Source organism: Sapajus apella, unplaced genomic scaffold (genome assembly GCF_009761245.1).
Source record: "Sapajus apella isolate SASKATOON/1434 unplaced genomic scaffold, GSC_monkey_1.0 scaffold46, whole genome shotgun sequence".
Taxonomy (NCBI): Eukaryota; Metazoa; Chordata; class Mammalia; order Primates; family Cebidae; genus Sapajus; species Sapajus apella.
Window position 1 is genome coordinate 253758 of NW_022436986.1, and position 12566 is coordinate 266323.

A 12566-nucleotide genomic window follows, 5' to 3' on the forward strand; every position below is an offset into this window, starting at 1 on the left:
ACTCAGGAGGCTGAAGTGGGAAGATCTTTTGAGCCTAGGAAGTCAAGGATAGAGTGAACCACAATCACGCCATTGCACTCCAGCCTGGGTGACAGAGACCCTGTCTCAAAAAAATTTAAGTAAATGAAATGAAATTTTAGTCATGATTTCAAAAACGTCTTCAATATCTGCATCTTTTTCACCATTTAAAATGTTTCTAAATGTTCTGAAAGTTAATTCCTATCTATGACAGATTTCAATTAAGAAAAAGAAAAGAGCTTTCTTGGGGAAGGGAGGCAGTTAATAGGGTGATAGCAACTCTCTGTGGATGATATGAAAAGTCCTCATATAATAGGTGAGTTTGGCCATCTCTGGCGATTAGCTAACCTAGATGATGAACTATAAAGCTCAAAGAATTCAGGATCGCAAGGAAGAAAGGGGAATTAACCCTGACAGAGCAGCATTACTCAGTGCCAGGCCTGTTACACGCATCACCTCATTCAGTGCTTACCACCAGCCAGACTCAGTAATTGTTATTCCACGTTCTACAAGAGAAAACTGAATCACCAAGAAGTAAAGTAACTAGCCCATCACAGCAACTTAGAGATAGATAAAAAGGTTGATTCTAACCTCCACTAAAGGCCATGCCACCTCCATTTCATTCAAGTTAAGAAGGTATAAATACTCAGAATGATTATAAATAAGCTGTTTGAAATTGCAGACTATTCACATATCCAGTAGTTTTTTTTCTTTAAAGAACGACAGTAATAAGAGGAATTTTAAAACAGGAGCCAGGGCAGCCAAGGCAGGAGGACACTTGAGGCTAGGAGTTCCAGACTAGCCTGGGCCACACAGCAAGACCCCATCTCTACAAAAAATAAAAAATTAGCTGGCCATGGTGGCATGCTCCTGTAGCCCTAGCTACTGAGGAGGCTGAGACAGGAGAATCACTGGAGCCCAAGAGGTTGAAGCTGCAGTAAGCCGTAATTGTGCCACTGCAATCCAGCCCATGCTATGGAGCTGTAAACCCTGTCTCAGAAATAAAATAAAATAACTTTTTAAATGCAGGAGCCAAAGAGCAAGGCTGGATCCAAGGTCTCCAGTGTCATCCAGGTAGACACCTAGTTCCTCTCATCAGGTGTGTCCTCCAACTGCAGGAAAGGCACCAGGCTGTCACAGCCCAGTCCTGAGATTGTTCCACTCGTAGCCCATTTGGCAGTATGGTCATTTTCACAATATTGATTCTACTCATCGATCCATAAGATTAATGTGTTTCCATTTGTTTGTGTCGTCTGTGATTTTTTTCAGCAGTGTTCTGTAGTTTTCCTTGTAGAGTTCCTTCGACTCCTTGTTATGTATATTCCTAAGTATTTTATTTTTTATTTTTTGCAGTTATCGTAAGAGGGGTTGAGTTCTTGATTTGATTCTCTGCTTAATTCTGTTGATGTATGGAAGAGTTACGGATTTGTGTACATTAATCTTGTATTTGGGAACTTTGCTGAATTCTTCTATCAGTTCTGGGAGATTTCTGGGGGAGTACTTAGGGTTTTCAAAGGTAGACGATCATATTGTCGGCAAACAACGAAGGGTTTTCCATGTATCATATTGTCAGCAAATAGTGGCAATTTGACTTCCTCTTTACCAGTTAGGATGCCCTTTATTTCTTTCTCTTGTCTGATTGCTCTGGCTAGGACTTCCGGTACTGTGTTGAAGAGGAGTGGTGAAAGTGGGCATCCTTGTTTTGTTCCAGTTCTTGGAGGGAATGCTTTAACTTTTCCCCATTCAGTATTATGTTGGCTGTGGGTTTGTCATAGATGGCTTTTATTACATTTAGGTATGTCCCTTGTATGCTGATTTTGCTGACAGTTTTAATCATAAAGCGATGCTGGGTTTTGCCAAGTGCTTTTTCTGCATCTATTGAGATGATCATGTGATTTTTGTTTTTAATTCTGTTTATGTAGTGTTTCACATTTATTGACTTGCATACATTAAACCATCCCTGCATCCCTGGTATGAAACCCACTTGATCATGGTGGATTATCTTTTTGATATGTTGTTGGATTTGGTTAGCAAGCATTTTGTTAAGGATTTTAGCATCTATATTCATGAAGGATATTGGTCTGTAGTTTTCTTTTTTGGTTATGTCCTTTCCTGGTTTTGGTTTTAGAGTGATGCTGGCTTCACAGAATGAATTAGGGAGGATTTCTTCTTTCTCTATCTGTGGAATAGTGTCAAAAGGTTTGGTACCAATTCTTTGATTGTCTGGTAGAATTCTGCTGTGAATCCATCTGGTCCTGGACTTTTTTTTGTTGGTAATTTTTAAATTACCATTTCAATCTTGCTGTGTGTTATTGGCCTGTTCAGGGTATCTAATTCTTCCTGATTTAAGCTAGGAGAGTTGTATTTTTTCCAGGAATTTATCAGTCTCTTCTAGGTTTTCTAGTTTATGCACTCACAGCCCTGACTGGGTTACGGATTCATCAGACACTTCTGAGTAGCCTAGAACTTGCAACGTAGATAGACCTAGAAGGAGAGAACGCCCTGACCAGCAGGTAGGAGTAGGCCAGTTTCCTTGGAGTTACATTTCTTACTATAAACTAGTAAATTAGCATGCTGATTTATGCTTCAGTCTCTTTTTAGTTTAATTACCGTGGATCCATCCCAAAGAAACCACTTGGCACAGAGAACCTTGACAAAATGGAGCCTTTCTGCCTATAAAGCTGAATGCTGGCTCCTGGTTCTCTCTAATCCTCATTGGTCTCCACCCTCCTGACCAGTTGTAGAGGCAGGAAGGGCAATCCTAAACACTGGGCTGCTGGCATGACCCAGCCTGACCTCCTACCAGAGGAGACCAAGCACCCCCATTTCTCTTCTAAGCTGCCTTCCTCTGCTATGCTTTAACTTTTTCCCTGTTAGATGAAAGTGGTGTCCATTAAAACCTATTTGTTGAATAAAACATTGTGGGGCATATAAATGTATTTAGAAGTTAATTCTGATAACTTAAAAGTTATGTGTTTCAGCATAGTGGGAAATAATGGGTATCTATACAATAATATTTAAGGTATATGAGAGTGTGTGGTATATAATCTCCTCATAAATATTATATAAAGTTGCTATATAAATCTCTTGAAAAGGGGAGATTATTTTTGGCTGAAGTGATCTGGGAAGCTTCATGTAGAAGATGGCATTCAAGCTGGTGCTTGAAGCTGAGAAAGGATTTTAATATGTGGAGTTGGAAGAGGGAGTGATCCAAAATGCAGGAATCAACATGCATAAACTGCTGGCATCTCTGTGTAATGATAACATGCAGAAATAACAGAAGGGTTCCTGAAATATTTATTTTACCCTGGGTGCATTTTATTTTGTATATATTTGATCTTAATTAACTGAGTTTTAGATTTTATTTTGTCTTTGCATGGAAACTAGGGTTGTGGATATCTCCTCATGGGTATGTTTTTCTGTGTCACGTGGACATGAACTATGGAGATGGGTCTTCAGAACCTGACCATATGTGTTTCTAGGTATAAACGTCTGTGTGGGTGCATTTCTCTACACAGATTTTTTGGTCTTTGTGGGTGTGCGCACATGCAGTCCTGAGGGTTGAGAAGGAAAGAGAGGAAGGATTAGAGGGGAGAAACAGCGAAGGGGAAAGTAGGTGAGAAGTTGTTGAGGGTGTTGGGGCTGTTAACGGAAAAAATAGACTCTGTAAAATATTTTAAAGAGGTTTATTCTGAGCCAATATGAGTGACCATGGCCTGGGTAGCACCGTCTCAAGAGGTCCTGAGAAACTGTGCCCGCCTCAGTTGGATTACAATTTGGTTCTATACATTTTAGGGAGGCAGAAGTTACAAGGAAAGTCATAAGTCAATACATGAAGGGTATACATTGGTTCAGCCCAAAAAGGCAGGATGTCTTGAAGCAGCTCTTACAGGTTATGCATGGATTGAGATATTCTTTAATTTACAAGTGATTAAAGGAGTAAAGCTTCATCTAAAAATTTGGAGTCAGCAGAAAGGAATGTTAACTTAAGTAATCTTAAGTTTCCTTGTGCTTTGACATGGTGTCTCCTTCCTGGTCCTTTGACATGGTAAGACCTTAAAAGCTGCTTCAGAATTAAGATCCCTAACCCTAACCCCTCACTTTGTCTTAGTTCCCTCTCATATATAGTGAGAAATGTCACTATGTTGCCCAGGCTGGTCCCAAACTCCTGACCTCAAGGAATCTCCCCTCCTCGGTCTCCCAAAGGGCAAGGCTACAGGCATGAGCCACCTTGCTGGCCCAGATTTTTCATCTGTTCTTCTGAGGGTAGCCCCAAGAGATCACCTGGGAAACTTTATCTGCATAGGACAATCTTTGTTCCCATGTAGCTCTACTGCTCCCCTTCCCTTAATGTAGGCCTCCCAACTCCTGGGTCCATTCATTCTCCCTAATGACTTACTGCCTCTTAAAGGAATTGTTGACATTTCTTATCGCCCACTCTCCATGAAAAAGGATATGTAAGCTTCTGTACTACACTGGGTTATTCAGTAATAATCACTCTGATTATGAATAATCCCCTCCCTCATACAGATGAATAAATTTGTATGCCTTTTCACCTATTAATCTGCTTTTTGTCAGCTGATTTTCATAGATCCTTCTAAAGGTGAAGGGAAGTTTCCCCTTTGCCACGTACAAGGGGAACCTCTGCTCTTAAGACCAAGTGTGGTTTCATATTGTTAGTATCTTACATAGTTGATAATTGATTGTCCCATAGATCTCAGATGTTCCTTTCTTATAATACAACATTTATCCATAAAAGGCTAGTGCTTCAAAATGCCATCTTTTCTTTCATCCATTGCATTCTCTTTTCATTGGTTCAGTCTTTCATCGAATTTAATCCTCCTTTTCGATTGCCTTCATTTAGTTTAGCTTTTTCCCCCTTTTCCTTATCCTTCCAGTTTGATTTCTTTCTTCACTGTAGTTTTCATCTTATGTAAGTTTTCTCTTCTAACTTATGGAACTAATACCATACCTCAGAAACAAATGTTTTTTAGTTGAGGAAGGGGCACTTCTTGTTGTAGGAGTATTTTTTAGGCTCCATTTTTGGCTTTTGTCTTCACTGTCACTGCCACAGTTCGTTCATTCATTGATCGTACAGATTTAAATTGGATACCTTCGTTTATGTGAAAGGCGTGACAGAAACAGAAAAAAAAAAATCCCTCAGGGAGTTTCTAGTGGAAGGAGGGAGAAAGTAAACAAATAGCAAAATATGTAGTATGTTAGATGGTGATAAGTGCAATGGAGAAAAATAAAGCAGAGACTGAGTCAAGAGTATGAACAAGATTTGTAATTTTAAATAGGTGGCAAGGGGAGGTCTTAGAAGATGATCTTGGAACAAAGACCAGTAGGAGATGAGGGAGCAAATCATGTGTGTCTCTGGGAAAAGAGAACAGGAAACATTGATAGGGAGAAGACAGGTAAAGATCCAATAAGAGTCCCTCAAGCCAGTACACAGCGGGTTGAGGACTTCAGAAAGCCTCCGGACAGACTTTGTCTCAGGTCACTACCTCAAAACCTTATAAGGACTTCTTCCCCAATCTCATTTTATCTTACCTCATCATTTTTTTCTTTTTTAAAAGATGGAGGCTCACTATGTTGACTAGACTGGTCTCAAACCCCTAGGCTCAAGCTTTCTAAACAGCTGGGACTGCAAGAGCCCACCACTGTTCCTGGCTCTTCCCTTATCTTTGTGTCTTTGGGGACTAAATTGGTTTCGTTTTGTCTGCCCAACTTGGGAGGTTTAACCAGCCCATCATCAATGACAGCCTGGCCTTTGGCCAAGCTCTGGACAAGCATCAGCCTATGGACCATTGACGTTCCATGTGTTCTTCTTCATTCAAAACTGAGCCTCATGTAGGCCAAATGCTCAATTCCTGTGTGGTTTCTCACTATCACATTAATTTGAATGCTTCTCTCTGTGTCACAATTTATTGGGGACAATTTGCAAGACAGCAGACACTTAGGTGAACTTTTTACAGAGACTACTTTGTTTTTTTTGAGAAGTACCTTAGAACATAAAGAGAAGAAATCCTTTTAAGGAGGTTTTTCATCTTGCCCGATTAAGATGGAGTGATTGTTTTGTTTCATGTAGAAGACACCCCTCCTTCATTTCTGTACTTCAGTAGTTAATAAATGCTGGCTTTTAAATTGTACCATTTATAAAATTGTGAAAGGTCAGAGCTACTGTTTCAACCAGCTATAATAACTCTCTGTTGTATATATATATGTGAAAATGGCTTTTTCTGCATCTAAGCTTTCTCTCCTCTCCTTGCAGAAGGAATATTAATAGCCTTCTACGGTATTCATATTTGTCTGAAGCCAGTTTTGCCTTTTTTTTTTTTTAACTCACCACTATTCCAATGAGGATCTCCTCTGTTTTGTTCTGTTCCATTCCCTCCTTTTTTCCCATCTCCTGGAAAACATTGGAAATTAACTGAGAAATAAGTCATTCTGTTATTATGTGCACACTCTAGGAATAACTAGTCCAGATAAGCAGCCAAAAATGTCTAACAGATCTTGAAAATGGCTAAGAGAGTAGATTTTAAGTGTCCTCTCTACATACATACAAAATAAGTATGTGAGGCAATACAAATGTTAATTAGCTCAATTTAGCCATTTCATAATGTATATTTCAAAACAACATACATGATAAATATATATAATTTCTATTTGTCAATTAAAATAATTAAATAAATGTTTTTAAAGTCTAAAAGAAATCTTTATTAAGCTGTTAGGGTTTCTTTTTGTGAACACTTAAAAAGGTATCTACATATAGTCTATTTTACTAAGTTCTGAGATAAGAAGAAATAGATTTAAGGACTAAGAGCTTTTGTCATGATTCAGTCTCTAAATTTTAGTTTATCATATAAAAAATAATGGCATATTTATCTTTAGATAGATATGACTTATATCTTGTCTTTTTTCTTTTTCAATTGAGACAGAGTCTCACTCTGCCACCCAGGCTGAAGTGCAGTAGCAGGATCATAGCTCACTGCAGCCTCCATCTCCTGGGCTCAAGCAATCCTCCTGCCTCAGCCTCACACACCACCACACCTGACTAATATTTTTTTATTTTTAGTAGAGGTCTCGCTATGTTGCTCGGGCTGATCTTGAACTCCTGAACTCAAGTGATCCTCCCACCTTGGCCTCCCAAAGTGCTGGGATTATAGGTGTGAGCCACCATGCCCAGCCTATTTTGTCTTCTTACTAACTATTCTTTTGCCTATCCAAAAGTCAGTCAGATTTTTTTAAAAACTGTAAAGCTGTCTTTTATGAATAAACTATATTTAGAGGGTGTTCTAAATAGCCATTAGGTACAACAGAGATTTGCTCCTTCAACCCATAAAAGGAAGGACAATAGGAATAATTAGTTTTGTCTAGAATTTTTCCAAATTTCAGTTAATTCAAGCCTATGTGAACTCTTTTGTTTATCATATTTAAGATTAAAAAAAAACTGTCCAGCCCACTTGTAGACAAGTTGCAGCCTGACTCTCCCACTGATTGTAACTATCTAGGAACTCTGAGAAGTAGAAGTAGCAGTTGGCTATGAAGGGAAGTAGTCAAAACCTGAAAAACAACCCAAATGGAGGCAGTGAGTTTCCTGAGTTATTTTCTTCCTTTACCTACCAATTTTGATCCAAAGGCAACCTGAGTTGGGGAACTATATAGCAGGAACACATAGCAAAAACTGAGAAAAAATCCCATTTTTCCTGGCCATAGGTCTGGGAAAGATGGTCAATGCAAGCTAGAGAGTGTGAGGAGAATCCTTGATTTTATTTTTCTCTTTAGTCCTTTCCAAACCATGCCCAGGGCCAGCTCTGATCATACAGCTGAGCTGTAATGTTGGCTGTGGTGCAGAAACCCAGAACTCTGAGAGCAAACCTGTTCCTCCAGAAGGAGGAACTAATGGCCCTGGAGTAGTCTTCCTCAGTGTGTGTGGGTAGATGGAAGAATTCTTGTTATTTTTCTCTCTCTCTTTTCTCTGATTACCTTATCCTGAGTGTAGACCCAATCACAGAGAACCGTATGATTATGGTGGCCACAACTGTAGGAGAAACTCCAGCTCTCTATGAAAAGACTGATGAAAAGGTGCCCCTGAGAAAGAATGTATTGAAAGTCCTGCAGAGAAGAGAGGGGGATAAGGAATCCCCAACTTCCATGTGAATTGTCACAAGTCCATACTCACCCCCAAGCTGTGTATGTTCAGAACACATGAAAAAACGTATAGCAAAAGCTTTGAGAACTGAACTGCCGTATAACCTGTCACCTACGTCTCAGACTAATCTCTAAGTAGTGCATGCAAAGAGCAGACCCAAACAGCAGACCCAAACAGCATAGCAAATACTTCAAAAACTGAAGTCTTTGGAACTACTGCCCACAGAAAGTGACACTTTCCATCCAAACCTAACAGGGTTAACTTCCTCCTAAAATAAAAACAATCAACATTCTGCAGAGGACTTAAATAGGCCAGAGCTCACAATTTAGTATGCAAAATGTCTCAGATTCAACCTATTAAGAATTAAGAAAATGTGACCAATTCTTAAGGGGAAAAATAATCAATAGATGTCAACCCCAAGATGTTGACATTATTAGACAAACACCTTAAAGTGGCTCTTGTGTGCATCTTCCAGAGGTAAAAGTAAACACTATTGAAATAAACAGAACTATAGAAGATCTAAGCAAAGAAACATAAATTATAAAAAGGAACCTATTAGAAATTTAAAACTGAAAAATGCAGTATCTGAAATAATGTTTACTGGAGACAGTTAAGAGCAGAATGGAAAAGACTGACCAATCCATGAACTTGAATTTGGGCCAACAGACATTTTCAATCTTCAGAGAGGAAAAAAATGGAAAAAAGAGATGAGTACAATCATGAGGACTTTAGACAATATCAAAAGGATTAAATTCACATCAGTGGAATTCCAGGAAAGGAGAACAAGATTGGTGTAGAAAATACATATGATGATATAATGGCTGAGAATTACTCAAATTTAGTAAAGTTATAAAGTTACAGATATGAAAGCTCAGTGACTCCTCAAACAGGAATGAACTCAAGAAAACCATGCCTTAACATGGGAAGAAATTTGCTTGAAAATTTCCTTCTGGAAAATTAAACTTAACTCTATTGATAGGGGAATACATTTCACAGAATTCATTACTAAAGAACTCTGCAAAATCTTTACCTTTTGCTTAGAAACTCTATCATTTTATTATCCATAAACTTCAGAAAATATAAAGAGAGCTAATTAAGGAATTCTAAAATTAAACTTAGCAAAATTTAGTTTTCAAAAACCCTTCAATTTCTATGGCCTAAAGTAGGGTTCAGCAAACCCTGACACAGAGCCAGAGAGTAAATAATTTTGGTTTTATGGATTTTGTGGTAGAAAAGACTCCTCCAATCTCCTGCCTAGATGGTATAGGTCTGGCTCTGGTATTCTCAGAGCACAGTAGGTAAAGACAGCAAGGAGCATTCAGCTTTCGCTACAGTACCCTCACCCTTAGCTGTGCCTGGTTCAGGTGAGTCTAGGGTCTCTCTGCATTAATTTTTCTGGAGCATAAACCTTGAGGCTTTATCCATTTATGGGAGAAGGAGTGTTAAAAGTTTGTGAGGAACAGAAGAGGAGATTTAGGTGTCTGTTCTCATACTTTCAACCCCACTTTCAGAGGTAGCTGCCACCAAATCCTCAGCCTTTAGAGTGATTTGGCTTTATTCTTGTATAGTCACTCCACAGGCATTTGGCATTTTCCTTTCTCAGGTCTCCTAAATCAGTTACTACTAGTCTATCTGTTTTTTTCAGCTTCCAAAATTTTGTTGACAATTTCTGTCATCTCCTTCCTCCATCTTCTCTCACATTTCCTTTAATGTCATGAGTTTTTTCCTCTTAAAAAAATTTTTATGTCATTATAGCAGGGTAAATTGATGTGTTTAAATTTACCTGGAAATGTCTCAACCGTATATAGCTAGATATAGCATTTATTAAAAGTTAAGTTTGCTGGAAAACAGTAAGTTCCTTCAATATATAACCTGAGCTCCTTTTTCCACTCAGGAACATTTTCTTCTCTTATACCTTGCACTATTACTTCTTTTTTGTTGGCTTTGCTCCCCATTCCTACAATAAAAGTCTTTTATTCCTGCATTTGATTTCTGTCCTTTGTTCTCCATATCTACCATCATCTCTTATAATCTCCACTTTGGAGTTTTAGTTTTGTTTTTACAGTGTGGAAGTACTTCTCAATTGTATCCTCATACAACAGGAATCTCATTTTTTCCCATATCAGTTCTGCTTCTTATACAACTTCTGTTTCATTGAAATCTATTCTTTCTCAGCTAACACACCCTTCATCTCTATATACATCACATTTGGGTTTCTAGTCTTTTCCAGTCATCTGAATGTCTACCTGTTATCACCTGCTTTTCTTTTTTCTTTTTCTTTTGTTTCCTTTTTCCTTTTTGATGGACAAGGTCTTGCTCTAGGCTGAAGTGCAGTGGCACAATCATGTCTCACTGCAGCCTTGACTTCCTAAATTCAAGGGATCCTCCTGCCTCAGCGCCCTAAGGAGACTGAGACTACAGGTCCATGCCACCATGCCTGGCTAATTTTTTTTGTAGAGACAGGTCTCAAGTGAGACAGGGTTTTACTTTGTCACCCAGGCTGGAGTGCAGTGGTACGATCACAGTTCACTGCAGTCTTGACCTCCTGGGCTCAAGCTATACTCCTGCCTCAACCCCCCAAGTAGCTGGGACTACAGGTGTGCACCACCATGCCCTGCTAAATTTTTTGTATTTTTTTGTAGAGACAGGCACATTTCTTTTACTGAAAATACATTAAGCAGATATAATAGTTCCCAACATGTGTGTCCGCTTTTCCTAGTCAAAGCATTTTCAGCAGTATGTCTTTCCAAGTCTTCGGGAATGATAGTTCTATTTTCTTTACAATGTATATTATTTGTCATTAGTCCATGTTGACAGGTTGGCATATTTTTTCATCCTTGAATGAAAATTGAAGTAGGTAGTTCTCATTTCTTATTTTGAGCAAGAAACATTAACACCAAAACAATAGGCAGAAGCAAAACCTGCACAGTAGTATCAAGGCTAGAAATGCCAAGAGAGAAGTTTAAAGGGTTCACAAACTAAAGAAGATCAGAGGTAGGTATCACCTGTTTCCATTGCAATCAGGGAACAGGTAAGTCCAGACATGGAACATTTGCACATTTCTTTTATGGATCAGAAAGTAAGGATCATCTGGGATATGATGACTAGGAACCATGGAGGTGGAAAGATTCTTTGAGAAACAGAATTGTGGTGATCTGTGCAGAAAGAAGCTTAAGATTAGATGATTGAATTTGCCCTCTTGGGGGTGGTAGCCTTGATATGGTTTAGCTCTGTGTCCCCACCCACATCGCACCTTAAATTGTAATAATCCCCACACATCAAGGGCGGGACCAGGTGGAGATAACAGAATCATGGAGGCTGTCCTCCCTACCCCACCCAACCACCAACCCCAGTGCTGTTCTCATGATAGTGAATGAGTTCTCACAAGATCTGGTGGTTTTATCAAGGGCTTCCCCCTTCATTCAGCACTCATTCTCTTTCCTGCTGCCCTGTGAAGAGGTGCCTTCCACCACAACTGTAAGCTTCCTGAGGCCTCCACAGCCATGTAGAAGCGTCAGTCAATTAAACCTCTCTTCTTTATGAAGTACCCAGTTCGGATATTTCTTCATAGCAGCATGAGAATGAACTAATAAATACAACCCTCTATCACTATAAATGGTGTTATGACAATATGTGATAGTAGCAAAATCTGTCATGAATATGTAGTATCTATTTCCTTGAGAAACTCCCCCTTCCCCACCACTTGTGATTCTAGTGGACCTGTCAACTACAGGAGTCTACTCTTTTACAGGGTAGGAACCCATTGTCCTGGCAACAGTAATTCATCCAAAGGGTGATGATGCTGGAGGTGAAATTTGAATCTAATATAAATGGCGTTATAGAAAAAATACCTGACCGTGGGTGATACTGCCACCCTCTTAGAAACCCTAGATATAAAATAAGAAGAATGTAGTGAAGACAATCCCCTTATAAACACAAATGAGGAAAGGATGATCTCATGTTAGAGGAAGTGATGCCAGCAAAAACTTAACATTAAAGTAACTTTCAGAGATATGTCATAACATTGAAAGTACAAAGGATAAAATGTTAGAAGATAATCCAAACTTAGAAAGGAGTGTGACAATTTGCAAAGGCATAGAAAAGATGTTCATACTGTATCGCAAGTTATACTATGAGAAGGTAAGTGCTATTCAGACTATTCTTGATAAGTATGATAAGTATGTGGTTGGTTTGTGTGGTAAGTTTTTTTTGAGAAGGTACAAATGTTTTATTAAATCTTTTATTAAATCCTACACAGTTCAGACTGTGTGGGAGCATTATCTCCACTATTAACACAATACAACTTTAAAAGATAATTTTTCAAAGAGAAATACATACTTGCCATGTACATGGACAATAATATTGCAAAAAGTAATGTCCTTGTTTCTTATGC